The sequence below is a fragment of the Rhinoderma darwinii genome, chromosome 7 (genome assembly GCF_050947455.1).
Source record: "Rhinoderma darwinii isolate aRhiDar2 chromosome 7, aRhiDar2.hap1, whole genome shotgun sequence".
Classification (NCBI taxonomy): Eukaryota; Metazoa; Chordata; class Amphibia; order Anura; family Rhinodermatidae; genus Rhinoderma; species Rhinoderma darwinii.
In genome coordinates this window covers 83,951,845-83,979,401 of record NC_134693.1, presented here as the reverse complement: position 1 = coordinate 83,979,401, position 27,557 = coordinate 83,951,845, and the positions used below count along the sequence as shown (strand labels likewise).

The window sequence follows — 27,557 nt, the reverse complement described above, 5'->3', positions numbered from 1 at the left end:
CCAAGATTTGTCGTATTGAATATTACACATAGAAGAAAGATAAAGCAACCAATCTGCTCACTGCTTTCATGCACCTAGCTGCCTCAAAAAACTGCAATCTGATTGGTTGTCTCTAAGGGCTCGGACAGCAGCCTCTCGGTCTCAAGAGAGTAAATGCCTTCCAGAAAAAGATCAAATGCAGAAATGCAAAAAGAATGAGAGTAATTCGGTCTCAAGAATCTGAAGAAGATCATGAGGCGACACTTACTGCAGCTCAAGAACATCAGGCCAGAACTCGCGCATCAGAATCTTCTACCCAGCGTGAGTCTCGGCTAAGTACACAGCGGTCTCTGGAGAGTAACGAGGAATGCGAAGCGCAACTATCTGCTAGACGCAAGTCTGAAACTTTCACCGACAGAGAATCTCGTTTGAGTTGTCAGAGTGCTCACACAGCGACCTATCCAGAGCTTGAAAGTAGTGAAGAACGTGAAGCGCGATTAACCGCCGATTGCAAACGTCACAACTAGGCCAGAACTCTCGAAAGCGAAGACCAATATCAACGACGATTGGAATCAGTTAGGGAATTATGAACGCACGTGCCAAGATAATGATGTTGCTCCTTGGGTCAATAAGGAAACAGCAAGTTTTATGTATTCCCCTAGGATTGACTATGCTGAATTCGCTTCCATAGGTGGTATGGTCGTAATTTGCAATTTTTGCGGTGCTCTCAAATGGTCAAAAGAACCAAATGGAATCTGTTGTTCAAGTGGTAAACTTCACTGAAGAATTTCAAGAACCTCCAGAGCTTATAAAACAACTTTTAAAGCAATACACTTCTTAGACAGTATCTATTTATATAACAGCGCATTCCAAATGACATCTTTTGGGGCAAAACTAACTACAGAGGGACCATTAATCCCAACCTTCAAGGTGCAAGGCCAAGTTTACCATCTCTTCGGATCTTTGCTACCACAAGATGAGCCAACAAAAATTCAGATTTATTTTGTATCAGATTACAATGAACAGGCGAATATCAGAAATCAGAACTTTCCACAACTAAATACTAACCTTATATCTCCACTTCAAAATATGCTGCATCAGGTGAATCCGTACGTGCATAGTTTCAAAGCTGCATTACAGTCTATTCCGCAGGGGCAAAGCAATGATTACAAAAGCTCCCACCTAATGCGGGAGGAGCTGATCAATTTTTCATCGCCTTATAACACATTTCTCTAGCTAAGCCGTCAGACATTAGAGGGAGCTGTCCAGCACTTCAGGACCTTTTCACTAGCGGCTCCATGACAATGGAGACGCTAATAGTATTTTAAGCATTGATACATATTTTAGGTTTACTCTGCTCATATCTATTAAACATATAAACGTTTGTAACCATTTTTATATTGATTTGTAGAATATTAATTAAAAACACTAGAAGATCAAATATTGCTCATATTTGAATATATGATAGTTCATTGATAAAACTATTTGCAACCGATCTTTATATATATATATATATATATATATATATTTATTTTTTTTACATGATTTTAATATTGTCACATTTTTTATATGTATAAACACTTTCAAATTTTATTACTTACTTTTATTACTTTTATTAATTTTAAAGCTTTATGAATTACAAGCAAGGAATGGGAGTTTACCATTGACCCAGAAGTATTTCCTTTAAATGGATATAAAAGGATTGCATTTGTTTGTTTGTTTAATAAGCATGATAAAGAACTAGGTCCTAGGTTGAAACGCGTAGCATTTCTTTTTACTAGTGTTTGTTATGTTTTAAAGTTTATTTGGAATAAATTTGAAAAAAGAAACCTATTCTCCATTATCGTATTGAGCATACATCACCAGTGGGAGCACGCCACACAGTAGCTTTTTTTTTTCTTTACTCCATTTCACATTGTTCCTCTAAAGTAATGTAAAAAATAAAAATATAAACAAAATTTGTATCGCTGCATCCATAAAAGTCGGAACTATTACAATATACCATTATTTAACTCGCACGGTGAACACGGTAAAAACGAATTTAAAACGACAAAATTGATGCTTTTTGGTCACCTTAGCTCTCAAAACAATTGTAATAAAAAGTGATCAAAAAGTTGTATGTACCAAAAAATTATACTAATAAAAACTGCAGCTCATCCCACAAAAAATAAGCCCTCACACTACTCAATCGACAAAAAAATAAAGCATAAAGTTATGGCTCTCGGAATGTGGTGAAACAAAAAATTGTTTTTGTTTTTTGTAAAAATGGTAAAATATAAAAAGACCTATATAAATTTGGTATCACTGTAATCGTATTAAGCCAAAAAATAAGTTTAAGTTGTCGATTTTACCACACGGTGAAAGCCGTAAAAGAAAACCCAAAAAACAATGGATGAATCACAGTTTTTTCCAATTTCAGCCCGCAAATAATTTTTTTTCAGTCAACCAGTACATTATACGGTACATTAAATATTGTCAATAAAAACTACAACTCCTTTCGCAAAAAATAATTGGAAACATTTATAAAAAAATAAAAAAAAGTTATGGCTCTTGGAAAGCGGGGAGTGAAAAACGAAAATTAAAAAGCAAAGAATGGATCTGTCCAGAAAGGGTTAATTAATTTCTAATGAAAAATATTTATGACCACTTGTGGGGTATTGTCGTAATCAGGAGAAATTGCTTTACAAATGTTGGCAGATTTTTATCCTTTGTGAAGCCTAATTCTAATAAATTCTGCAAAAGACCTGTGGGGTCTAAATGCTCAATATACCCCTAGATAGATTCCTTAGGGGTGTAGTTTCTCAAATGGGGTCAATTTTAGGGTGTTTCCACTGTTTTGGTCCCTCAGGGGCATTGCAAATGCGACATGACACCCAGAAAAACCATTCTAGCTTAATTTCAGCTTCAAAAGACAAATAGCGCTCCTTGCCTTCTAAGCCCTGCCATGTGTCCAAACTTGCAGTGTATGACAAATACAAATGATGGGGGCTTTTTCTCCTTTATTCCTTGTAAAAATGTTTTTCATTTTCATAGACTAATTCCAATAAATTTAGCAACAAAACTTGTGGGGTCAAGAAGCTAACTATAACCCTAGATAAATTCCTTTGGGTGTAGTTTCCAAAATGGGGTCACCTTTGGGGTGTTTCCAGTGGTTTGGCACCACAAGACCTATTCAAACCTCACATGGTGCATAAAATATATTCTAAAAAAAGGAGGCCCCAATATCCACTAGGTGCTCCTTTGCTTCTGAGGTCTGTGTTTCAGTCCATTAGCACACTAGGACCACATGTGGGATATTTTTTAATAACTGCAGAATCTGGGCAATAAATATTGCGTTGCGGTTCTCTTGAAAAACCTTCTGTTATACAGATTTTTTTTTTATTACAAATGAATTTCGGCAAAAAAAATGAAATTTGTAAATTTCACCTGTATTTTGCTTTAATTCCTGTGAAGCGTCTAAAGGGTTAAGAAACTTTCTGAATTCCGTTTTGAATACATTGAGGGTGCAATTTTTTAAATGGGGTGATTTATGAGGACTGTCTAATATATAAGGCCCTCAAAGTCACTTTAGAACTGAACTGGTCCCTAAAACATAGCCTATTTTCTTGAAAACGTGAAAAATTGCTGCTAAAGATCTAAGCCTTGTAACGTCCTAGAAAAATAAAAGGACATTCAAAAAATGATGCAAACATAAGCTATATGGGAAATGTTAGCTAGTAACTATTTTGTGTGGCATTACTATCTGTTTTACAAGTCAATACATTTAAATTTAGAAAAATGCTAGTTTTTCTAAAAATTTGGTTGTTTTTCACAAATAAATACTGAATTTATCGACCAAATTTTTCCGCTAACATAAAGCACAATATGTTACAAGAAAACAATCTCAGAATCGCTTGGAAAGGTAAAAGCATCCATGTTATTACCACTTAAATTAAGACATGTCAGATTTGAAAAAATCGACTTCATCCTCAAGGCCAAAACAGGCTCAGTTCTGAAGGGGTTAAACAACTACATGACTGATATATCTATTTATTCTTTAGTATCTGAATTGTAGCCAATGAGTTTCGAAGATACAAAAGAGCTCTACTGGACTACTGTAAAAGTTGCAGCAGACAGAAAAGCATTCCGATCTACTCAGTTCCAGCAATAAACTTTCCCCTGCTAAACATGGGACTAGTTGTTAGAGAGACTTTCTTTAACAAATCTCTGCAGTGACAGCCTCTGAACAGCTAAATATCTAGGCAGATTGAAGAATATGGACACATTTGTAACCGATTTCTATTGCTCCAATGTATCTAAAATAAAATAAAGACAAAAATAAATACTAACCTTTTAGGTATACAGCACATATGCAAACCTATCTTTTAATGCTTAAAGACTTACAAACAAACCCTTTACATATACACATGTATATAAGCTGAATACACAGAGTATTTTTTTTTTTATAAATACCATTTGTAAAGTTGTTGTTTTTTTCTTTTTATTTTAGATGCGGTAAAGCAATCAAGAAATCTTTTGCAAAAGTTCATATTTCATACATGTAAATGTAGTTGTTGCAGCAGCATTCGCATGGATTTCTGCAAACCCCATTCAGATATTCAGATGAATAGCAACAAATCAGCTGCGTATGAACATATCCTTAAAGGTGATGATTCGGTGACTAAAAGATATGTCGCTTCTCTATCCCTGATAGTTACACCCAAGTCAAGTGCATACTGTATATAAAAGTCTTTAACTGAGTGCCACTACTTTTAAATAAATATGATACGTAGCCTTAAAAAGTATAGTAATGACCATGAAAAAGGTAAGAAATTCTATCAGCAATACCGGGATAAGTAGTATAAATGCCCTAAATTACAAGTCCCATGATGCCCCATTAGTCACACTGCTGCCTGTTGTTTCTCATGGATCGACACCAGTGCAGTTAATAATGAACCGATGTTACAATCTGAACAGGCAATTTGACATGAACAGTGATCTCACAGCAATGCCAAAAATAGAAAGATATTGGAGCTTAAACTAAGAGCCTAATGCTGTGTCCTGTTGCTGGGATTCCCTCCTACGTCAGAGGATGCTTAAAGCAAGGTCTTACATTTTCCTCCCCCTCACAAACACATACACACATTCATCTGTCCTCCTGCCTCCCAATATCTTGTGTCACAAATTCCCACCTGTTTCTTCCTCTATTTTTTATTCTATCTTGTTTTATGCTTCTCGAGGTCGCCCACTCTATTCCCACCCCCAGCCTGTCTTCCTGAGGAACAGTGCCGTTTCCATGGCAACACAATCAGTGTTTTCTTCTAGGACGATAACAATCTATTCAATTAGCAGATAGTGGATGCTCATGTTGAAATAAAAGGGGAATTCATGTCTTACAGAAATAAAAGTAAAATGAAAACCTCCCTGGTATTAGTTTTTCGCTGACAATCATCTGCACTCCTGTCTTTTTTTTTTTCTTTCGTTAGTCTATATACATGGATCCATGGATCTCCCTCATATCCACGTTGGAATGTACAGCAGGGAGCCAGCCGTGTGATGTAACCCTGGGCACCACTGACTGAATGACCTGGATGTAATGACATGTCAACAAATCAACAAGTGGCGCCAGGCGTGAGTTCACACGTTTGTTTTCCTTCATGCATGCTTCTGATCCTGAGTGGGCAAATGATCAATAAACTCATATCAGTTTTGCAGCAGGTTTCAATTATTGCTTTCCATCCTTTTATATTACATGACCCAAAGACATAGCATCCTGTAACAAAATAAAAACAAACCATGAATCTGACTAAACAGGTGGCTTTTGGAAATTGTTCTAATATCATAGAAATGATTGAGATCCACTATTGTAGACACGGCCCACCAGCTGCACCCTGAAGGGCATATAGGAAAAGTGTGCACTTAAATCATAAATGCAAACACAACTAATATTATATTCTTATGACATCCTTATTATACAAATGGATTGCAGCAATGACAAGCAACCATGCGTAGGTGACATAATGAAGTTCAGCAAAAGACAACCCCCGATTATAGGTCCATATGCTCTAATATGGCATATAGAAAGGGGTTGTTGAGATGAGACAACCCATATACATATATATACTGCACCGCTCAGTCACTCTCCGGACCTGAGGCACATCTGTGTCCGTTTATACATGGGGAGACTGGACTGCGTTTGCCCCTCAGAGTAGATGCAGTAGGTGGAAAACTCTCAGAGAAGCCCCGAAAACCCCCAAAATAAGGCAAAACCCAGGGTCAGGCTGCTGTTTGGTGTGCTGCTTGTGAATTTGTATTATTGAGCATTTTTATCATATTGATAGTGAGTATAATAAATTACCTCCTTGATTTTTAAGCAGTGTGTTGCAATGCTGTACTATCACAATTTTTATTGGCCTGGAACAGGGCTTATTTACCACCACACTGCAACATGTTTTTAATGGATATATCAGCAGCATTAGGTCAAAAGACATATAAATACAAGTAGGTGGGTGCACGCCTTAGGAATAAGGTCCAGTGGCCCCTTGATGAACAGAAAATGGGACATCAGACAGCACTCCAAAAGTAAATTGTGATAATTTTATTCCCACATGCGACGTTTCCGCTCAAAGAAATGTGAAACGTCGCATGTGGGAATTAAAGGATCACTTTTACTTTTGGAGTGCTGTCTGATTTCCCATTTCCTACACTGCAACATGTGGTTGGAGGTAGAACCACTGGACTTAGAAGACTTTGGCAGAACTTTGCATAGACTGACTCTTTTCCACCTGCATCTATCAATTGCATCTACTGCGACGAGGCAATTGCTGTCCAGTCTCCCTGTGCGTACATGACACAGTTGTTCCTCATGTCTAGAGAGTGTCTGAGCGGTGAGGTATATATGTATATGGATTGACTTTCTAAAGTTGTGGGGACTCTAGCTTTTTAACTTCTACCTGCTACGTTCATCTACTTTTGATCTGCTGTTTGTTGTATGTTTCATTGTATCTAGAGACCAGACAACCCTATTCAAGGTCAGACAGTTATTTAAAACAATGCTTCCTGTGTGGACAACATGGTCACATAAAGAGGAATTGTCCTCAACTAAATTGTACCTACCACAACAAGAATGGTAATGATAAACCTAATTATGCCAAACATGCTGGGGAACATACAGATAGAGAGCCAGAGACACTAGCAAGCACAGACACTGAAACGTGTGACACTTGTAAATGCCCCAGACCATGTAGGCAGTTGAACATTAGGTGCAGAATCTTGTAATTCTGCACAGAGTGTCCCAGTAGATAGATCACAGGTGGCGATTTGTTCCGCAGACGTACCCATGGGAAATCTGTTACAAACCGATTGAAGGCTGGGGATCCCTAAAGATTTGACTCCGTTATGTCATATCATACAGGATTGTTCAGGGAGACCCGACATTAAAGCCAAAATAAAAGATCAGGACATGAAGATCATGCTTGACACTGGTGCGGAAATTTCCATTACCAATATCAAACATGATCTGCAGCCAGACAGTCCCCAATGTGTTGTGGTCGGATTTGATCACCAACAAGGGGGATGATAGCCCACAGGATAGATGAAGTTGTGGTTCAGATTGCCAAATATGTGACCCTGAAAATCCCAATGTCGTATTACCCCAGCTCCGACAACATCATCGGAACCGATGTAAAGACACAAAACAGATTAATCATTTATCTGGCAAACTGCGTGGTGTGGAGGGGTCCCAGCTAGTCAAAGGTATGTGTCATGCAACGTCATTGTCTGGGACCACCCCTGCCTATGGTTGACAACACTACTGACATACTGGAGCACAAATGGCCAGAGGTTTCAAACAACGCAGACCTCGAGACTATTGTGTATGAGTACCCAGACCTATGGGCTCAAGGAAAAAATTACTGTGGGAGAATAGTTGGCGTTCATGTGGACATACAAGGGCCAGACCCACCACCTCAACAACAATATCATTTTGCACCCGAAGCTATACAGTCAATAGTGGAAACAGTCCAAGACTTGGAGATAAGGGGAGTGGTCATGGAGGGCAATTCAAGATTAAATATCCCTCTATGGCCAGTTAAGAAAAAGGACACCAATGCATGGAAGCTAATGATAGACCTCCGGGTCCTTAATAAATACACCCCTATGTATGCACCCGTGGTTGCACAGACTTCTGACATAATGGCGAGGATAAGCGGTAAAAGGCGCATATTCTCGACCATTGATGTTGCAAATGGGTTTTTCTCTATTGAAATAACTGAGAGTTGTAGGTACAAATTTGCCTTCACGGTAGGGAACAAGCAGTTCATGTTTTGTGTACTCCCCCAGGGGTTCCATTGTAGCCCTACATATTTTCAACAGGCATTGGCGGCCGTACTGAGTGTGTTTTCACGGCCCTCAGGGCAAACTTGGCTAGGACAGAAGTGACCTTCCTTGGTGTCCAGATCTCTCATGGAGCCCGGGGCATCATGGTGGCCCGTGAGGAAGCCATGGTGAGACTACCCAGACCAGGCACTCTACAGGACTTGCGTAAGTTTCTAGGAGTAGCAAATATCATGAGAGAGTTCATAGAGGATTTTGCAGCCAAAGCAAAACTCCTATATGAACTCCTCAGAGGGGAAAAACCTTCCCTGATGGACTGGTCTAAGACCCAGGAAAAGGCTTTTTCTACTCTGAAGAGAGACCTCTCTTCTACCCCAGTCCTGCCACCCCGCACCCTGAGAGTGAAATGGCCATCCAGGCTCATGCTGGTACAGAATCTATATCGGCGGTCCTGCTAGAAATGGTAGGATCCGAGAACAGGCCTCTGGGATACTTCTCCAGGCTTCTTTCACCTGTTGAGAGAGGCTTTGATGAGTGTGCTAAACAACTAGCAGCCATATATTATGCGGTCAAGACGACTGAGCATATTGTAGGCTTCAGGCCCTTCACTATACAGACTCCGCACTCACCATTAGTCCTCCGACTGAGGGACAGATTCCTACTGAGGGACAGATTCCCTGGAGTCTCTCAACAGAGGTTCGGTAGGTGTATAATGGACCTAAGTGGACGGAATCTGACAGTGAGTCACAGGGCAAAGTATGTTCTGTCCCAGCTGTCAAATACGACCGTAACTGAACATGACTGCGGTCAACCCACGCTGAGAACTGCCCTACAACTGTTCAGGATGAATACACATCCAGATGACAGAATCATCTATGTTGATGGCTCTCGCTTTCATCTGGATGGTACATATGTGACAGGGATTGCTGTTCTGGATGAGACCACAGGTACCCAGAGTCTTGTCAGGTTGCCAGGTCACCTGTTAGCACATAGGGCTGGACTGGAGGCTGTACGCGAAGCCCTACTCCTTAAGCCCCCAGGGAATCATACCATATATATAGCGACAGCTCATATGTGGTCCGATCCCTCATACTTCATCTGGAAACTATGAGGATTTGTGGATAGCCAGAACAAACCACTAGTCCATGTCACCGTCCTGAAAGGGTTGTGGGAATGGGGCATGGTACATCCTGGAGAGTCAGCTATCATAAGATACCAGCACACCAGAAAGGGGATGATCCCTTGGTCCTGAGAAACAACAAGGCGGATGAATACACCAAATTTGTTGCAGTATCTGGGGTCCTCCGAGAACCAGGCACTAAAGATGTTCCCACATATCAAATTGCAGTGCGCAGTAGGAACCTTAAGGATGGCCGCGTGTCATTTGAGGAGGAACAATCCAAAGACCATCTTCTAATGACACACATCACTACACCACAGGATCCTTGGTCAATCCAGACAGGGTATCCTGTGCTACGGCACGAGTACTAACTCACTTCCCCTACCAGTAGTCCCGCAGCATCTGCAAGCAGAACTGACAAGACACAACCATCAGCTGTTAGGACTCCCTGGTGGGGAAAAACGCTGTCCCTCTTAAAGGACAAATTATACTGGCCAAGAATGTCCAAAACAGTAGAGGAAGTGACACAACAATGCCTGGTGTGTGCCCAAGTTAACCCAAGAGCCCCAGCTCTAAAGCCGGTATTGAAGCGTGTTCCTCTTGCAGAGGGACCATGGTCTGCAATAAAAATCTACTACATAGGATGTTTACCGGCAGGTAGCCGTAACTGTCGCTATGCACAGGTGTCTGTAATGAAAAAAAGGTACACAGCGCCATATGGTGCAAGATAAACCTGATAGGTGGGGTGATTATAGTAAAGTATAGGTAAGAAATTGCACTCACCTAAGGTAGTTTGTACTGGCAGGTACAACTTATGGAGTAGGCAGTAGTAGGTAAAGTGGTTGCAGCTTTCAGTATCCAAGGACCCGCTATGCACAGGTGGTTGTGGATGTCTTCTCCAAATGAGTGGAAGCCATCCCAAAGGGATTATACAGCTGCCACTACTGCTCGAGTTCTTTGGGAGCAGGTTCTATAATGATGGGGAGTGCCCAGAGTGATAGAATCAGACCAGGGAACACATTCCACTGACAAGGAAATGAAAGCACTTTGGAAATAAAGCAAAGATTTCATGTGCCTTACCATTCCCAGTCTGCAGGTATAGTGGAGCGAATGAACCGCACCATTAAGGGTATGTGCACACACACTAATTACGTCCGTAATTGACGGACGTATTTCGGCCGCAAGTCCCAGACCGAACTCAGTGCAGGGAGCCGGGCTCCTAGCATCATAGTTATGTACGATGCTAGGAGTCCCTGCCTCTCTGCAGGACAACTGTCCCGTACTGTAATCATGTTTTCAGTACGGGACAGTAGTTCCACGGAGAGGCAGGGGCTCCTAGCATCGTACATAACTATGATGCTAGGAGCCCGGCTCCCTGCACTGAGTTCGGTCCGGTACTTGCGGCCGAAATACGTCCGTCAATAACGGACGTAATTAGTGTGTGTGCACATACCCTAAAACATGGCTTTCTAAAGTACTGCTGGAAAAAGGTAACTCGTGCGTATCCTCCCTCCCAGATGTGCTTATGACTATCAGAGCCACATAGGCATCTTCCACCGGTATCACCCCATTTGAAATAATGATGGGGCACAAGATGGCGCTCTGTTTTCCAAACGAACCTCAGATATCTGAACCCATGAAGGATGCCATTGCCAGGGTTGTGTATCTCCAACAGGTTCAGCAGAACCTGAAGGATTATCTGCCACACGCAGCAGTCCGGATGCACAGACCGTATATACCTGGCGAAGAATCTCTTGCTCTCTGTAGGTGATATGGTAATGGTAAAGGTGCTCCGCAGGGCTGGGCCCTGTGATGCAAATTGGGAAGGATCCAACCAGGTCCTGGAGGTAATGGGTGAGACCATGCTGAAAGTACAGAGGCCGAAAACATCCAAGAAAAGGTCACGTAGCTGACAAACAATTCCCAAAATTGCAGCATTGGCAATGTGGTAAAGCAACCTCATTGCTTTATGCTGCAAATTTGGAGTAGACACACTCGCTCTAGTGTCCTCACACAATCCCCCCTCCTTTATCCTGGCTAGTGCCAGGAGAAAGGAGGGGGTTGTGTATTGTGTATTGTGTTGAATGTTCAAACTTCCTACACTGTGTGCCGCCATTTTCTGAGCGAATGCACAGTGTAGGAGGATTAGATACAGTGGTAATCAGACAGTATAACACTAACATACACACACATCACATACACAAACATAACTTACCAGCTCCTGCCGCCGCTGCGGCCTCCGCTCCTAGTCCTTGCGTCTGCGCTGCCTTGAACATATGGCCGGAAGTCGTCATCTTACTGTCCGGCCGCGGCTTCTGGTCCACATGAAAATGGCGCCGGATGTCGCTCTACCAAAGACCTTCCTTTTGGTCTGTGTGGGAGCAGCGCATGCGCCGTTCCCACACAGACGGCGTACGCTATAGTGAATGGAATGGCTTCCATTCACACTATCTATGGGAATGTATGTGCCATATTTCATCTCTGTATGTGTCGTTAATCAACACATACAGAGATGAAAAAAAAAGGCAGCTGTGTACCGGAGTTGACAGGGCATTATTTTGTCACCTATGCCCACTGGGAACCGGATACACAGATTGTAATGTCAGATACTAACCCCTGGAGATACGAAATAGTATGTAATGGGGTGGACACCCTGATGATTGATGGATGGATGGGGCCCCTATGACTGAGGAATACCGGAATAGATGCGTATCTTCCGTTTGGAAGGACCCCAGAGGCAGGGATATTAACTTTAACATCAATATAGATAGTTCCTTTAAACGGCCGTTTTGTCAGTCAGTCGATGAGGGGTATTGGACATTTACACAGTGGGTCTACCTTTCCAAATTTAAACCCATCTGGAACCTAGGATTACAGGCTGGAGACAGTGACCAATTGTATCCCTTTAAAGGAAGAGGTCAGATATGTGCGACGGTGGTACAAGTTCCCTAGGAATCAGAAGGTTTCCAGCCAGTGAAACCGCACTCAGACTCTTGTAATGTTCCTACCCATAGATCCCATTACTCCTCAGTTATCATCTCCCTGGAGAATTATAACCAATACCAAATTTGTGCTATACATATGGAGGATTTTGGGAGTGGGAGCTATGAAAACTATGGATCTGGAAGTCCTGAGGAATAAACTTGGGAATCTGGTTTTAAGACCCAGCTTCATGTAAACCTTGTCCTTGAGGGTTTGAGACATGTGTACATAGATGCCACTACCTCTCTATCTTCTGCTCTTCGAGAGAAGTGTAGAAGGTTGGTTGTGGGTCTCCTGGAGGAGCAGGATAGTACACAACTCGCTCTGGCATGTACATAGATTCAGAGGGATACATATTGTGTCTTCACTGTATAGCGGCCAATACCCATTTACCCTCCGGCAAAGGGTAAGTCCTCTAATATCTTCGTTTGCAATAATTCATACCAACTAGTGGGTAATTCAGCGGCATGGGTGCCGGAAATGTGACGTGTACCGCCTCATCTGTATATACTGTATATACGGTTAGTGCCACAAACCTGGGTGTTGTCATGAATCAGAATATGGTGCTCCATTCACAGTTCCCCTCAGATATCCTAACCTATGAGGGCAAATGGATGTTGGAAGAAGGAGGATGCTATTCTCTGCCAAAGTAATTACGACCGGGTGCTTAGACACCAGTGTTGGGATACCGAGGGGTCCTGTGATATGAAGGCCAACCCAATAACCTCTTCATACTTAAAATATATGGATCAAGGATATTGGTGCTGGTATCAAATGCAGAATGTTCCATTTACTATCCACGTGACTAACTGCACTGAAAGAGGCATACTCCTCCCAGGAGCATATTGTACCATTAATCCCGTATTAGGCATCGATGTGGCGAGTAAGAAGGGAAGAACTCCTGTGACTCCTGAAAAGTGTCTCGACATCTGTCCAGACACCCCTGTGAGACTCCAGATGATTCCTCTTGGATTTGGCACTGAACTGAGAAAGCTCTTGCTAGACTTCAGTGAGGAAGAGGATGTGTCATGGAGAAAACTGAAAGATTTCCACCATTGAGCCACCATTCAGTTGGAACATGACACGATAAAGATCACAGGAATTGTGAACAACCTTGAGACGGACTCGGAAGTGTCATGGTCGGAGAGCGTGTTCAGATATAGTACCAAGGCCACTTCCTTCTTGAACTTGCTCATCCACCCGGTGATAGTCCTTCTCATTCTTGTAGCAATCATGTACTTTGGACTGTTCTTCATATACAGACGAATGAAAGGACTGGTCAACCAAATACAACGAGGCCAAGCAGAAAGCCATGAACACATTTATAGACAGGGTTTAAGGACATAATGATACAGTCCTGCAACCCGGAATTGTTTATTGTGTATGTATATATATTTATTTGTAAAGTGTAAATCTGAATCAATGGCTCGTACAAACAATTCCAAGGTGTACATATAGACATTCTGAGGCATACTCAGTGAGGACATGCTACAGGTAGTGTATATTAACCCTTAGGGACAGGTAAGGTACACACACACACACACACACACACACACACACACACACACACACACCCTTGTAGGTAGTTGCCACCTCAAACTTAGAACTGGGATGGTCCATTCGATGATGGATTGAAGGTTAGGTAGAGGGGAAATGGAAATATGCTTCGCCCCACAATTAGATTCCAGGTACCAAGACATCACCTCCTCTTCAGGGATGTTAACCTGCCATGATAGTGACCTGGGTATCGGCCCACAAATATTGTTTCATCTTCAATCAAGATGCTGGGAAGAGTTGGAAGAATAATGGACTGTGTACTGAGGAAGATTGAGGAAAGGAGTGCTAAGCCATTCCAAGGCTGACCGTTCGAGGGCATAATTAGCGTTACACGGGTCGGCATGCTAAAATTGGATCAGCCGCTGGAAAGACCCACTGATGCCTCCAAAGGAATTCCAAGAAATAAAGAATAAGGACTCTGAGGTTTGTTAACTTTAAGGTTTTGTATGAGTTTCATTCATTTGATGAACTTTGAGGTTTCGTAAAGAGCTTTGTTTGTTTGATGGACTTTGAGGCTTCATTCTCTGGACTGTAAGGTTTCGTTTCAACTTCATTGATTTCGTCTCAACTTCGTTCTATGGACTTTGAGGTTTCACTTCAACTTCGTTCTATGGACACTAGACTCCAGTCTGAGGACTGGCGAGAAGGTGTCCTTGAGGAGATAATTGATGTCGAGTACCTAAATCCAAAAGTATACATCCTTCCATCTTAGACCATTACCAGTAACAAGGGGGGGGGGGGGTTGTGGGGGTAAATTCAGCCCCACAAACACTTCCCCATATTGCATTGTTGAGTCCCCAACAACAGGGGGATTGTAAAGGGAAGTGTCCCATATATAGATAGGTAGATAGATAGATAGATAGATAGATAGATAGATAGATAGATAGATAGATAGATAGATAATGTAATGTCTCATGGGCCAGGGCTGTAGAGACACAGCCCTGGTCAGGAGAAACTGCCTCAAAACAAAGCAGGACAATTAGCCATTGTCCTGTTTTGATTAAACCAATGGAAACAGGAGATACTGTCTTTGATCTCCAGTATCCATACTCGGCATGTAGGTGTCCTGCGATGCAATTGTGCACCGCAGGACATCCCGGCCGAAACTAAACTTCCCACGTGCGGTAATCAGTATATGATCGGTGCGTGTCCGACACTCGGACTCCGCACCCATACGCCACTCCGGCTGCCTCCGGGCGCCGGACGATGTTGCCGGAATGCTCTGGCCAAAGAATAGCGGACGAGCTGCAGTACTGCTGAATAGGAGCAGAGCTGCAGTTGTGCCAAATGGCGGCTATGCAGTGGTCAGTGCCATCCGCTTTTGGCTCCAACTACTACATTCCGTTCCAAACATCTGGTGCACGGAGGCAGCCGGAGTTGCGGATCAGTGCGAGGTCCGGATGTCGGACACGCACCCATCATATACTGATGATCTATCCGGTGGATAGGTCATCAGTTTTCAGAAAGTAGACAGCCCCTTTAATACAAGAGAAAGGTAGGAGAATCTAGGCATAACCCTAGGTAGTAGTTGTGGGCGACGCTAGCCAGTGAACCCCAATATTATACCAGCCCTTTTACATGCGCTGCGATTAGCTGCTATAGGCAAGAAGGACAGTTTTTCTGTTATTTTTATAAAGCGTGGCTGCCGTACACGGCCAAAGATATACCCACATGCGATGGTGAATGACTGCACAATTTTGCCGGTATCACCACCAGTGAGAAAATCAGGATCGTTACAAACATACTGTGGCGATTTGCTTTAAATAAACTCGCATGAAAAAAATCCCAATAGATATTTAGAACATATAAGAAGGGGCCATCACACCAATCACCTACTCGGTCTCTATATCTCTGGCCTGATGATGATTCTGTAGGTACTTATTTACTACCATATGAGTACTGCTCTGACTTTGACTATTTCTTACTAACTCATAAAAAGCATTCCTTTTTCTTTTAATGATTGTAATTAAAATGACTAATGGTTGCTGCTTTTTACATTCAATGACAGAAAATAAAACCTTACACTGCCCATTTAACTAATATGGCTTATATATCCTTCTACTAATTTCCAACCTGTGTTATTTAAGGTTTAGGCCTTCAGAATATTTATTCTACATGTGAAATACTACTACTTGGAGAAACTGCGCTAAAACAGTATATCATCCTTAGATGTCATGTGGAAAACAGGGCTGTGGTCAGATGACAGACATATACATTTTATCCAGAGTTCAAAGTAACAAGAGTGGGACATGGCTAATCCTGTATATACCATACCAAACATTTCAGGGAGATTTTTCAAGACTTGCAATGGTAAAGTGGAGAAGCAACCAATTCTTCAGAGGAACATGAAATGTCTGACCTGTTTAGTTACTATGGACAACTTCTCCACTTTATTCAGGGGTGGGATCCGGCCGCTTCACACCGGTTCTCCTGAACCGGTTGTTGAAATTACAGTCGGTTCGGAGAACCGGGGTGAACAGGAACCTGTAACCGGTCCTCTGCACAATTCATTCTTCATTCACAATTCAGTCATTCATTATTAACGGGCACAGTGTATGGTACTATTATATTCATGGGCACAGTTTATGTTACTGTTATGGCTGCGGCCGCAGACCGCCACTGGTCCCCTCTGTCGGAGACCGCGACCGCAGACTCCTGGCTTCATGCCAGCATCTCCTTCCTAGGAGATGCCAGCTCGTGTGGCCGTCCTGCCCCGGACTGAATGTTATGGTGCGCGCGTGCGCTTGTACCAGGCCTTAAAAGGCCTGCGCGTGTGCTTACTAAAAGTTCCCTATCCAATCCCCAGATCACTCTGGACAATAAAAAGGACTCCACCACTCCATTCCTTGCCTGACCGTTTTTGTTGTCTACCCATGATTCGTATTGCCAAAGGTCCCTTAGTTGTATCCTGCTTCCAGTGTTCCTGTACCCTGCTTCCTGTATCCTATTGCTGTTGTCTCCCTTATCTAAGCCTTTAGTTGGAGTCATGTGCAGTCATCTGCCACGTCTGCTCTCATCTGCCACGCCTGCTGTCATACAGTTAGGTCCAGAATTATTTGGATAGTGACACAATCTTCATGATTTGGGCTCAGCATTCCACCAGATTGGATTTGAAATGAAACAACTGAGATGAAATTGAAGTGTAGACTTTCAGGTTTAATTCAGGGGATTGAACAAAAATAACCTGTGAAACGTTTAGGAAATGCAACCATTTTTCTACACAGCCTCCTCATTTCTTGGGCTCAAAAGTAATTGGACAAATTAACATTACATTAAAATGTTTTTTAAATACTTTGTAGAGAATCCTTTGCAGGCAATGACTGCCTGAAGTCTGGAACCCATCGACATCACCAAATGCTGGGTTTCCTCCTTTTTGATGCTTCGCCAGGCCTTTACTGCAGCTGTCTTCAGTTGTTGCTTGTTTGTGGGTCTTTCTGCCATAAGTTTTGTCTTAAGCAAGTAAAATGCATGCTCGATCTGGTTGAGATCTAGTGATTGACTTGGCCATTGCAGAATATTCCACTTCTTTGCCTTAAAAAAACTCCTGGGTTATTTTTGCAGTATGCTTTGGGTCATTGTCCAATCAACGACGCTACATTTGGTTGAATCCGAACAGAAAGTATATCCCTGAACACTTCAGAATTCATCCGGCTGCTACTGTCTTCAGTCACATCATCAACAAACACTAGAGACCCAGTGTCTTTGGCAGCCATGCATGCCCATGCCATCCCATTGCCTCCACCATAATTTACAGAGAATGTGGTGTGCTTTGGATCATGAGCCGTTCCAAGCCATCTCCATACTTTCTTCCTCCCATCATTCTGGTACAGGTTGATATTAGTTTAATCTGTCCAAAGAATGCTGTTCCAGAACTGGGCTGGCTTCTTTAGGTGTTTTTTGGCAAAGCCTAATCAGGTCTTTCTATTTTTGAGTCTGATTAATGGTTTGCACCTTGTGGTGAACCCTCTGTATTTGCTTTCATGAAGTCTACTCTTTATGGTAGACTTAGATACTGATACACCTACTTCCAGAAGAGTGTTCTTCACTTGGGTAGATGTTGTGAAAAGGCTGATAAAGACGTTAGGCCAACGTCGAAATGTGTTGCCTATATATTATTAAACATATTTATTTTAATTCCACCTGTTATTATTCTTCTCTTTTATACAGCAGATCCCCACTATATATATATATATATATATATATATATATATATATATATATATACAGTGAAGGAAATAAGTATTTGATCCCTTGCTGATTTTGTAAGTTTGCCCACTGTCAAAGTCATGAACAGTCTAGAATTTTTAGGCTAGGTTAATTTTACCAGTGAGAATTAGATTATATAAAATAAAAAAAACAGAAAATCACATAGTCAAAATAATATATATTTATTTGCATTGTGCACAGAGAAATAAGTATTTGATCCCCTACCAACCATTAAGAGTTCAGCCTCCTCCAGACTAGTTACACGCTCCAAATCAACTTGGTGCCTGCATTAAAGACAGCTGTCTTACATGGTCACCTGTATAAAAGACTCCTGTCCACAGACTCAATTAATCAGTCTGACTCTAACCTCTACAACATGGGCAAGACCAAAGAGCTTTCTAAGGATGTCAGGGACATGATCATAGACCTGCACAAGACTGGAATGGGCTACAAAACCATAAGTAAGACGCTGGGTGAGAAGGAGACAACTGTTGGTGCAATAGTAAGAAAATGTAAGACATACAAAATGACTGTCAATCGACATCGATCTGGGGCTCCATGCAAAATCTCACCTCGTGGGGTATCCTTGATCCTGAGGAAGGTGAGAGCTCAGCCGAAAACTACACGGGGGGAACTTGTTAATGATCTCAAGGCAGCTGGGACCACAGTCACCAAGAAAACCATTGGTAATGCATTACGCCGTAATGTAATCCTGCAGTGCCCGCAAGGTCCCCCTGCTCAAGAAGGCACATGTACAGGCCCGTCTGAAGTTTGCAAATGAACATCTGGATGATTCTGAGAGTGATTGGGAGAAGGTGCGGTGGTCAGATGAGACTAAAATTGAACTCTTTGTCATTAACTCAACTCGCCGTGTTTGGAGGAAGAGAAATGCTGCCTATGACCCAAAGAACACCGTCCCCACTGTCAAGCATGGAGGTGGAAACATTATGTTTTGGGGGTGTTTCTCTGCTAAGGGCACAGGACTACTTCACCGCATCAATGGGAGAATGGATGTAGCCATGTAACGTCAAATCCTGAGTGACAACATCCTTCCCTCCACCAGGACATTAAAAATGGCTCGTGGCTGGGTCTTCCAGCAAAACAATGACCCGAAACATACAGCCAAGGCAACAAAGGAGTGGCTCAAAAAGAAGCACATTAAGGTCATGGAGTGGCCTAGCCTGTCTCCAGACCTTAATCCCATCAAAAACTTATGGAGGGAGCTGAAGATCCGAGTTGCCAAGCGACAGCCTCGAAATCTTAATGATTTACAGATGATCTGCAAAGAGGAGTGGGCCAAAATTCCATATAACATGTGTGCAAACCTCATCATCAACTACATAAAATGTCTGACTGCTGTGCTTGCCAACAAGGGTTTTGCCACCAAGTATTAAGTCTTGTTTGCCAAAGGGATCAAATACTTATTTCTCTGTGCACAATGCAAATAAATATATATAATTTTGACAATGTGATTTTCTGTTCTATTTTTTTTATATAATCTATCTCTCACTGGAAAAATTAACCTAACCTAAAAATTCTAGACTGTTCATGTCTTTGACAGTGGGCAAACTTACAAAATCAGCAAGGGATCAAATACTTATTTCCTTCACTGTATTTCTTTGCTCCATATATATATATATATATATATATATATATATATATATATATATATATAAATATATATATACATATATACACTACCGTTCAAAAGTTTGGGGTCACCCAGACAATTTTGTGTTTTCCATAAAAACTCAAACTTATATTTATCAAATGAGTTGCAAAATGACTAGAAAATATAGTCAAGACATGACAAGCTTAGATATAATGATTTTTATTTGAAATACTGATTTTTATTTGAAATACAAATTTTCTCCTTCAAACTTTGCTTTCGTCAAAGAATGCTCCATTTGCAGCAATTACAGCATTGCAGACCTTTGGCATTCTAGCTGTTAATTTGCTGAGGTAATCGGGAGAAATTTCACCCCATGCTTCCAGAAGCCCCTCCCACAAGTTGGATTGGCTTGATGGGCACTTCTTGCGTACCATATGGTCAAGCTGCTCCCACAACAGCTCTATGGGGTTGAGATCTGGTGACTGCGCTGGCCTCTCCATTACAGATAGAATACCAGCTGCCTGTTGCTTCCCTAAATAGTTCTTGCATACGGGTCATTGTCCTGTTGTAGGATGAAATTGGCTCAATCAAGCGCTGTTCACAGGGTATGGCATGGCGTTGCAAAATGGAGTGATAGCCTTCCTTATTCAAAATCCTTTTTACCTTGTACAAATCTCCCACTTTACCAGCACCAAAGCAACCCCAGACCATCACATTACCTCCACCATGCTTGACAGATGGCGTCAGGCACTTTTCTAGCATCTTTTTAGTTGTTCTGCGTCTCACAAATGTTCTTCTGTGTGATCCAAACACCTCAAACTTCGATTCGTCTGTCCATAACACTTTTTTGCAATCTTCCTCTGTCCAATGTCTGTGTGCTTTTGCCCATATTAATCTTTTCCTTTTATTAGCCAGTCTCAGATATGGCTTTTTCTTTGCCACTCTGCCCTGAAGGCCAGCATCCCGGAGTCGCTTCTTCACTGTAGACGTTGACACTGGCGTTTTTCGGGTACTATTTAATGAAGCTGCTAGTTGAGGACCTTTGAGGCGTCTATTTCTCAAACTAGAGACTCTAATGTACTGGTCTTGTTGCTCAGTTGTGCAGCGGGCCCTCCCATTTCTCTTTCTACTCTGGTTAGAGCCTGTGTGTGCTGTCCTCTTAAGGGAGTAGTACACACCGTTGTAGGAAATCGTCAGTTTCTTGGCAATTTCTCGCATGAAATAGCCTTCATTTCTAGGAACAAGAATAGACTGTCGAGTTTCACATGAAAGCTCTCTTTTTCTAGCCATTTTGAGAGTTTAATCGTACCCACAAATGTAATGCTCCAGATTCTCAACTAGCTCAAAGGAAGGTCAGATTTATAGCTCCTCTAAACAGCAAACTGTTTACAGCGGTGCTAACATAATTGCACAAAGGTTTTCAAGTGTTTTCTAATCATCCATTAGCCTTCTAACACAGTAAGCAAACCTGTACCATTAGAACACTGGAGTGATGGTTGCTGGAAATGGGCCTCTATACACCTATGTAGATATTGCATTAAAAACCAGACGTTTGCAGCTAGAATAGTCATTTAGCACATTAACAATGTATAGAGTGTATTTTTGATTAATTTAATGTTATCTTCATTGAAAAAAAACTGTGCTTTTCTTTCAAAAATAAGGAAATTTCTAAGTGACCCTAAACTTTTGAACGGCAGTGTATATTTATACACGTATAATTTTTATCTTTTAACTAATTTCTTGTTTTAGTTTAGACACAATCCGCATCACCTTATGAAAAAAACTAATTTGACCTGTATTCGGAGCGTATACGGAATCTATAGTGTATATGACATTATTGATAGAACAAATTAAAATAACAAAGCATCCCTTCGAATTCTTTTTTCTCTATAATAGGTTGAAAAGCAAGATAATTTTTTATCACTATCATAACTCCCCTAGATTTAGAAGAATAGTGGGCTTGGTATATGAACGGAAAGTTGGAATGCTTTAATCGGAAAGCATCTTATTGCATAATATGCGTTTCCTGGGCACATAAGATGTCGCATGAAAGTGTTTTTGCTTCCGACCATAGAAAAGACATCTTTTGCGGGCTGTTCAGACCCTTAAAATTCAAGGACATAAGCTTTAGTACATCTAGTAACAGTAAATTAGGAGATGTGAAACCTCACTATGTCACAGACATAGATCTTCATCCTACAGTCTAAATAATGGACTGTTGACAGTAATGCAGTACATCGAATGACAAAGACCTCTGACCAGTATAGTATACCATGAGTGAAAACATATAAACAGAAAAACATAGATATAACAAATGCAAATAAAACATCTACTTTTACTCCGAAGAGTATATGGACGAAAAGAGTTAGCATATCAGCTATCTAAGTTGTGAGGGCAAGGAAACTAGAGTCACTGTTTACTGAATCTAGAAGAGCGGGTAGACTGGAGCCGTTTACTACGGCGACGTGTAAACCTCAGAATTTATCTCTTCTCCGGGATCATACAGCTTGCCAATCATCCGATAAATGTTGAGGTGGTTGTTGCTTTAGCTGAGTAATCGATGAAAGCCGCAAGTCCCATTGTTTCAGCAAAGTGAGTCCATCTACCACAGTCTTAACAGCATGGAAGGTATTGTTTCTAGTAATGAGCAGGCGAACCGGGAATCCCCATTTGTATAGAATTTTATTTTCCCGCAAAATGGACGTGATAGGTGTAAGTTGACGTCTCAATTGAAGCGTTGCTGCAGAGAGATCTGTGTAAAGCGATAACTGGTGGTACGGCTCTGATAATTGGCCAGCTTTACGAGCCTCCACCATTAAACTTTCATTAACATGATAAAAATGTATGCGCGACAGCACATCTCTTGCCACATTTTCCGCCAAATGTTTAGGGCGGGGGACCCTGTGAGCCCTATCAAAAGTCATGTCTGATGTGTGGCAAGCAGGAATCATGGTCTTCATAAACAAATGTAAATATTGTACAAGCGCATGAGGGGTTATACTTTCAGGTATTCCCCTGAATTTGATGTTATTTCTTCTCGACCTATCCTCCATATCTGCCACTTTAATACGTAGAAATTGCACTTCAGATTCCAGCTCAAAATGCGCGTCGATGAGGTCGTTATGTGAGCGAGCAAAGTCCCCCATTTTAGATTCCACCTTATGGACTCTGTGATCCACCTCCTGAATAGCAACATTTAGAGGGTTAATCAGTTTCCCGATATCCATTTGCAAGGATTGGCGTAAAACCTTCAACATATCTTTCATGATAGAATCAGTAACCGTTTTATCAGAAGTGGGCATATCTTCAAATAAGTCTGAGGGGTCTGGGGGTTCGAAAACCATAAGAGTATCATCTCTTACCTCAGGAGGGTATGCAGTCGGATGATGCAGCCACTGTCGTTGCTTCATCGGGCTTTTTGAGGACAGTGAAGCTGGATCCAAAGATGGGACGCAGGTGAGTACGATCTGGGCTTTGTCCTCAGGAATCCTGTTCACTCTGATGGGGATCAAGAAGCGAATCATGACCCATTCTCAAAGGCGATTGTGAATGAGGAGGAACAGAGTTACTTCTCCTCTGTGTCAAAGCCAGAGAAATGCGTTCCACTGATCTGGGCGGAGGTTCTGAGGCAGGAGAACTAGCTGGTGAGTTAGCATCGGCACCATCTTGGCCTTGCTCCGGAGTGCGGGAAAGATAGAAATCCATACGTTTTTCAATTTTTTTCAGTGGTTTCTTCCTCCTAGGCATGTTACTATATGTAACCGCGAAATCCGGACAATTATGAGGTTAAAAGCTTTACAATAGTCGCTGGAATCGATCAACCGGAGCAGGAGCTAATCACTCACACAGCCATCCAGTTCAGCAGTCAGGCCATGCCCCCTGTAACAACCATTTTAGACTGCGTGCTCATCTCTTCCCCTCTAATGAGACCAAGGTAACATTCATCATTTCTCTTCTCGCTGGCAAGGCCCTGGCATGGGCGAACTCCATCTTGAAATGGGAGGGCCCAGAATTCTCAGATCTAGCACTATTTTTAGAGACTTTTCGTACAGTGTCCGAAGAGTCGGGTCGAACATCCTCTGCAGCTGCCACTTTGCTGACCTTCAAGCAAGGGGATTTGACGGTAGGAGAATATGCCGTCTCCTTCCGTACACTGGCGGCGGAGCTGATGTGGAATAACAAGGCCCTGGTGGCAACCTTTTGGCAAGGACTGTCCACTCACATCAAGGATGAGCTAGCAGCTCGCGATCTTCTTTCCACTCTGGATGCTCTTATGCTGTTGGCAACCAGGGTTGACATGAGCATTTAGGAACGTGCTCAAGAGGTTCGGCGTGAGAGATATTTCTATAGAAATAGGGGTCACGTTCCAGAGACCCCTATTGCCTTCCCCCATCATTCCACCAGAAGAACCTATGCAGGTGGACAGAATCAAATAGTCAGAGCAGGAGAAACAGCGCAGACGCTCTTCAGGTTTGTGTCTGTATTGTGGCCTCAAAGGCCATTTTGTGCGTCAATGTCCACAAACTCCATCCCCTAAGGTTGGTTGGAGAGACAACCCTAGGTGGAACCACGGCAAACGCCAAGTCCTCTCCCAAATTATCTATTCCTATAACCATCGTCTTTGGAGATAGCTCACACTCCTCCTCTGCCTATTTGGATTCTGTAGCAGCTGCAAATTTTATACAGCAGGCCCTAGTGGATCGCCTGCATCTACCCATTGTTTCTCTGGAGATACCCCTGGCTGTTGCCTCTTTGAATGGACTGCAGTTACCCGATCCTATTGTGTCCATCTGCATGCTCTGGTTCTCAACTGGAGTTCCAGAAAAGTCCACCAATGGGGATTCAAGTGCCTTCCAACCTGCCACAGGTTCTTCCTGTTTTGGCTCCACTGCCTCAGTCACTCTCCGCTCTGCCCTCTCATTATGCCAATTTTGAGTTTGACATTTTTAGCAAGGAGGAAGCAGAAACTATTCCTCCCCATCGCATCTATGATTGCCCTGTTAAGTTGCTTCCTGACATCTCACCCCCTTGTGGACAAGTCTATATTCTCTCTCTGCCGGAGACCCTGGCCAGGTCTGCATATGTGAAAGAGAACCTTGAGAGAGGGTTCATCCGGAAGTCTTCCTCCCTGGCCGGAGCTGGTTTCTTTCTCATGAAGAAGAAAGATGGATCTCTTCACCCATGTATTGACTACCGACGTTTGAACCAAATCACGGTCAAAAATAAATACCCCTTGCTGCTCATCTCAGAACACTTTGTTAGGATTCGTGAGGCCAAGGTCTTCATAAAGCTGGATCTACGCGGGGCTTATATCTTGATCCGTATCCGCAAAGGTGATAAGTGGAAAACCGCATTCAACAACCGAGATGGTCACTACGAATATCTTCTCATGCCTTTTGGACTGTGTAACACCCCAGCCGTGTTCCAGGAGTTCGCAAATAACATCTGTCGGGATCTGCTGTATGTCTGTGTGGTGGTCTATCTGGACGACATCCTGATCTACTCACCTGATTTGATGATGCAACGGAAGCATGTTCAACAAGTTCTGTTGAGGTTAAGGGGGAATCACCTATATGCTAAACTTGAAAAGTGTGTGTTCGAGAAGAACTCTCTGCCCTTCCTGAGCTACATTGTCTCTGACCGCGACTATACTTCGATTCTTGGGATTCACAAAGTTCTACCGGCAATTTATCCCGAACTTCTCGTCTCTGACTGCTCCAATGTTCCAATCTCTGCCCTCACTAAAAAGGGGGTGAATGTCAAGGTTTAGCCTCCGGAGGCAGAGGCAGCATTTGTCAACGCTTTCACTTCAGCCTCAGTTCCCCATCACCCTGATGCATCTCAGCAGTTCTTTCTGGAGGTGGATGTGTCTTTCGTTGGTGGTGGAACACTACTATGTCAAAGAAACTCTAAAGGCAAGTCGGTGGCCTGCGGCTTCTTTTCAAAATTATTCTCTCCTGCACAGCGCAACTATTCCATCGGGGATCGGGAGTTGCTGGCCGTCAAGTTGGCCTTAGAGGAGTGAAGACAATTGCTGGAGGGTGCTAATCACCCTATTATCATCTATACAGATAGCAAAAACCTCACGTACCTACAGTCGGCACAATGACTAAATCCTCGCCAAGCCAGACGGTCGCTGTTCTTTCCCGATTTCAATTCTTGCTTCACTTCCGTCCTGCAAACAAGAATGTGAAGGCTGATGCCTCGTCTCGCTCTTTTGAAACTAATGACTCTGAGGAAACTGCTCAATATATCATAAACTGATTTTATTGCTTTTCAAAAAAGGTAACAATCACAGAGATGCATAAAATAATATGTTTACCAAAATTACATTAAATAGAAGGAAATGTTGCATGCCAAGTAAACGAAATACAGGACATCTCCAGAAAATAAACAGCAGATGTGACCGTGCTATTATACTATAATAAATGTGTATACAAGATAATCTGGTTGTTTCAAAATATATTACAAGTACGCTATCTCCAAAAAATTCTAAATCTTATGAGAAAGAGATTTCAATACATGTTTAATACTATTAAAACCTGAGGATGAACATAAAAGTACCTATGTAGGGGGAGGGGATAGGGGAGGGTGGAGAACTGATGGGTAGAGAGGGGGTTATGTACTCCTCAATATATCATAGCTCCTTCTAGGATTATTGCCGCTAACCATCTGCAAATTAGAGACATTCGTCCCAGAAAAACTTTTGTTCGCCTTGCAGACAGGAAGAAAATTCTCCACTGGGGACACAACTCCAAACTGGCTCGGCACTCTGGTGTCTGTAAGACACAGGACTTGATTGCTAGTCATTACCGGTGGCCCACTCTGCCTAGATATGTTGCAGACTATGTCTCCTCATGTACGAACTGTGCCTCGAACAAATCTACCCACTCCAAACCTGCTGGTCTGCTCCTACCCCTGCCTGTACCTGATGCTCCTTGACAACATATCGCTATGGACTTTATTACAGACCTTCCCGCCTCAGCTGGAAGTACTACTGCCTAGGTAGTAGTGGATCGTTTCTCTAAAATGACACATTTTATTCTGTTGACTCGCTTCCGTCATCCCCTCGTCTGACAAATCTCGTTAATTCTGCACAATTTCGGTCTGTGAGGACTTCCTTTGCATATTGTCTCGGATTGGGGTGTACAGTTTACGTCCAAGTTCTGGAGAGCTCTGTGCAACCTGCTAGATGTAAAGCTGTACTTCTCTTCTGCCTATCACCCGCAGTCCAATGGTCAAGTGGAGAGAACCAATCAAATTTTAAAGAATTACCTTTGTCATTTCGTTACCACCCAACATGACAATTGGGTACAACTTCTGCCTTGGGCGGAATTCTCCTACAACAATCATACAAGTGAGTCTACTGTCTGTTCCCCTTTCTACATTGTGTATAGCCAACAACCACGAGTTCCACTTCCTGTGCCAGCCATGACTTAAAGAGGCTCTGTCACCACATTATAAGTGGCCTATCTCCTACATAAGGAGATGGGCGCTATAATGTAGGGGACAGCAGTGCTTTTTTATTTAAAAAAAAAACGATCTGTTTTCACCACTTTATTAGCGATTTTAGATTTATGCTAATGAGTTGCTTAATGCCAAAGTGGGCGTGTTTTTACATTAGACCAAGTGGGCGTTGTACAGAGGATTGTATGACGCTGACCAATCAGCGTCATGCACTCCTCTCCATTCATTTAGTCAAAGCATTGGGATCCTTTTAGATCGCTATGTGCTGTCTTATACTAACACATTAACAATACTGAAGTGTTTAGACAGTGAATAGACATT

The 27,557-nt window shown here is 42.3% G+C and overlaps 1 protein-coding gene and 1 long non-coding RNA gene across 2 annotated transcripts in view; one reads left to right on the top strand and one right to left on the bottom strand.

The window, feature by feature from the left end:
- Positions 1-5,644, top strand: part of LOC142657997 (uncharacterized) — an 83,385-nt gene extending 77,741 nt beyond the window's left edge. The window contains exons 2-3 of the long non-coding RNA XR_012850012.1: positions 4,469-4,624; positions 5,445-5,644. This is a non-coding gene — a long non-coding RNA (uncharacterized LOC142657997). The remainder of the gene's footprint in view (positions 1-4,468; positions 4,625-5,444) is intronic.
- The window catches only part of GRIN2B (glutamate ionotropic receptor NMDA type subunit 2B), a 1,262,499-nt gene that overhangs the window by 794,003 nt on the left and 440,939 nt on the right, over positions 1-27,557 (bottom strand). The window lies entirely within an intron of this gene.